The following is a 4,146-nucleotide window of genomic DNA, read 5'->3' as shown; positions in this document are numbered from 1 at the left end:
GTTCACCAGTTAGTCACTAACTCTGCCTGCCTGTGGTTTGGTGGTGAGCAGGTAGTGTACAGTTTAACAGTGGGCTTTTTCCACTGAGAACAGCTGCTGCTGTGGCTGGATGTACTGTATATGACGCCAATCAGAGCAGCAAGACTGAACCAAAACAAAAAGCTGCAGATCAGACAACCAAAACAACGAGCTGAGAGATGTATCAAGTGAAAACCTCTGTTGTACTGCTGTTGAATGGAGAATGCAAGCAAAGAGACACCTTGAGGTTTCCCGGCATGCAGCCTTTCTCTGTTTCTTCTTCAGCAACACACCTGAATAAATACAGTGCCTCTCTCAAAATAAACACAGATAGAGTAAACTGACCGGCTCGCCAAAGCAGAGCGGGGAACTGCAACTGCAAAGCTGCCTCAAGCAGATGTAGCAACAGATGTGACAACAAATATAATTTAGCGGAGTTGGGAGAGATGTTGTTGTTGATCCTCGACTGTATAATGTTGTGTCTGTTTGTATGTGTTTGTTTGTATGTGTTTGTGTGTGTACGGAGGCCTGAAGGCTGTAGTTTGGTCAGATGCCTTTCAGATGGTGGTAATGTGTTTCTTCAAAATGCTGATCGGAGGCTGTGGGAGGCTGCAGAGACGAGAAGCTGACTCATAGTCTCACAGTGAACTTTAATGACCCAACTTCATTTCAGACAAGTTTTTAGTCAGTTATTAGCAGTGAAGCAAGGTCTATTCCCGTAGCCCTTCATTAAAACACGGTCCTAATCACCAATCAATTTAAAAAGCACCCAGAGAGCTCAAACTTCTTGTTTTCATTTTGATAAAGTTTTGATATTGTAAGAAAATCTACAGTCAGGCCTGGCTGGTGGTGGAAATATGTTTTGGAGAATATTTGCCGTAAATGCTGTCAGGAAATATTAGGACTGTATGCAAGGGTGAATCTTTAAGAATTTCAAGTGAGTAATATCCCATTTAAATGTATCATGTAGCTCTAGTGCCACTTATCAGCAAAATGCTAATTTTGTAGGATTGCATGGTATGTCTGAGCGCTCTTAAGTTTTGCTGTAACTGCACGATATATTCAAGAGAAGGTGTCAGCTTTGTCAAATGAGCAACTTTGCAGCCAACATTCCTACACAGGAAAACACCATGGAATATCCCCCCCCCCCCAAGTGACGATAAATAATAATATGAGGAGATGCAATGAGAAAAAAGCATTTTATTCTATTTTTTTTCTCTCTCTTCCTACATACATGAACCACAGCTGAATGATGACAAGGCCACACACACACACACACACACACACACACACACACACACACACACACACACACACACACACACCATTGTTTAAAAGCAAGTGGGAGTAATACAAATGGATCCACTGGAAATTAATCCGCCGAAGGTTACAGATGTAAATTCAAAACTGCAAATGAGAGTGGATGTTTTTCACCACGTACCTGTTATTAAATGGAAAAATGTTTATGTGAAATTACTCTCTTTGCTCTCAACTTTGACACCTCCGAGAGACTGTGTGTGTGTTGGACTCTCTCCTGTGGAGAAATGTCAACAGTTAATGTTTTCAATCAGCACATAATCATGCTTAGCCTCTGAATTTGCTCATAAACACTCACTATAAAAACATGCAGAATTGTCTTCAAATGAAGTCAGAATTATATAAAAAAACAGTGTTTATTATGAGGATAGTTCTGTTTGCTCTTCACTTCTCAGGATTCTGTCCCTCAGCCTCCTCACTCTGCTCATCATATTGTTTTGCATTATGTTGTTTTCTCTACTGATAAATTCTTCCTGTGCAAAATGTGCAACCTTTTCCACGTCTGTTGACATAAAGTGTTTTGTTGTCGTTTAACTGATGGTTTCAACTTCCCTGGCTGACCAGCTCATGGGACGTTTCCAGGTTTTTGGGACTGCATATGGTTTTAAGTGGCTTTTCTACCCGAGCCGTCATTTAAATTGAGGATATTGATGACCAAACGAACATCAAAAAGCACCATGGCTGTTAGCATCAGTGTCCTTACATCAGCGACCTCACAGGTGTGTCATTTTCTCCAACACCTGGACTAACAAATATTTGTAAACACAAAACCTGCTTCATTCTATTTACAGAATAATCTGCACTGCAGAGCACAAACATAAACCAGCAGCATACGACCTCAGGTGGATCAACTTGCAGGTGTTTACTCTGAAGCCGCCTGTACTTTACTGGCACTGATTGCATCCGTGGGAGGAGAAATTGTAAGAAAAATAAAATCTTTATGATTTCCGAAGGAACAGATCTACATAAATTAGGCAGATGTTAAATGATTTTCTACAATACTTATTCCAAGATACACTAGCACACACAAACTGTTAAACTATTACTATACAGCGAACAATAATAGCAATGATGGTGTTGATAATTACTATAGTTTCATTACCATGGCTAATTTGTGTAGAAGGATTAATGTGACTCTGCTAAATTGTTTGATTGCAGGTTTTTGCCTTGACCCTCTGTACAGGTTGTCAGTTCCTTTCATCCATCCAGCTCTGCAAAGTCATTTTCGTCAGCTGCCTCTCAGTGCAGGAGGCTTTAATCAGGTCAACTCATCTGTTACTGCTGTTATGCTTCACATCTGAATCCCACCCCTCTTTCACCCAGCTAGACATTTTACCACCGTGCCTGCTGCGCTGTTATCTTCACCAGCTGCTGTGCAAAATGCAAAAAAACTAGACATTTTTATTGCTTGAAATTTCTGAGTTTATGAAAGCTGATTTTTGCGTTGGGCACCATAAATGTCTGCACAAAACGTCAGGACAGTCCATCTAATAGTTGCCGAGATGTTTCAGTCCGAACCAAAGTAGTGGACCGACCAACAGACCTGCAATGCCAGCACTAGAGCCACTCTGCCATTTTCTTTAAACATGTTTTGTCATGAATGTTCTGCTTCTGTAATTCTGTCATTTTTTTGGAAACCGTTTCTTGCACTAAGCTGGATGGTTATTGTGTGGACATCTGTGTTATGACTCCTTTGTCCTCTGCTGGTCATCAATGGCTCGCTGTCTTGTTTACACCTTGGTGCTGTTGGATTTATGGCCACAGTCTCAGCGGGCCCACCGATTACCTTGCCAACCTGCACTATAAATCTACGCTGCGCTATATGAATAACATCAGTCAGCTGGAGGTGCTCCTAGAGACCAAGAACTAATGTCTGCAATATGTACGAGAGGGAGAGTGGTTAACAATACTGATAAATTAAGCTGTGGTTGGAATAATGTCTGGAAAACTGCTCTGTTTAAAATGTAAATAACACTGCTTCTGATTTATTGGTAGACAAACAGCTTGAACTATGGTGCCCTGCAGAAAGCCCCCCGACTGCTGCATTCCTACATTCCTACTTTTACTTAAAGAAACGGTTCGAGTACTTTTTCCACCAGGAAGTGGCAGCTTGTTGTAATATTGCAGATATAAGCTTTTTGTGTTGTTTTTTGCCTTCATTTAATTATTTTTGTTTTTAAGTTCCATCTTTTGCACATACTTTACATACTTCTTTAGCATCCCCTTCATAGTTTTCCAGTATCACACAACAAGTACTTCCCTTAATATGAAATGGCAGCACTACAAGATAGAAATGCAATAGATAGATAGCTTTTTAGGCCAGTATGTTACGTCTGTAGGTTAAAGAGGTGAAACCATCTTGGTGTTGGTATCCAACAGAAAGACAGAACACAGGAAATAATGAAAGTATTAAACATTTATCATCGGAGCTCAAAGTAAACCATTTCATTAATGTTTAGATCTCATGACATGGAACAGAACAGCAGTTAGAAGTGAAAGCTGAGCAGCAGTGGCAGTAGACAGTCATAGTGGGAAAATCCTACATTACTCAAATAGTGGGTTTGTGATAGAAACCCAATCTTTTTAACAATATGTTACATGAACGCTCTTTGGCAAGAAGATTTGTAGTTTGTGATAATAGCGAGGGAAAGAAAGAAAACCCTCTCTGCACTCCTCTGTGCTCCGGTTTGTTCGGTCTGCAGATTTAGTTCAACTTGAATATTCATGAAGACGATATCAGCCAGACCCAGTGGCTGTTTGTCTGTTGTTTATATCATAAGAGTAACACAAATGAGGAGAGCATTTAAAAGA

The sequence above is a fragment of the Anarhichas minor genome, unplaced genomic scaffold, assembly GCF_050575085.1.
Source record: "Anarhichas minor isolate MPS153535 unplaced genomic scaffold, ASM5057508v1 ptg000011l, whole genome shotgun sequence".
NCBI lineage: Eukaryota > Metazoa > Chordata > Actinopteri > Perciformes > Anarhichadidae > Anarhichas > Anarhichas minor.
The sequence above is the reverse complement of the archived record's forward strand: the minus strand, read 5'-3'. Positions refer to the sequence as shown.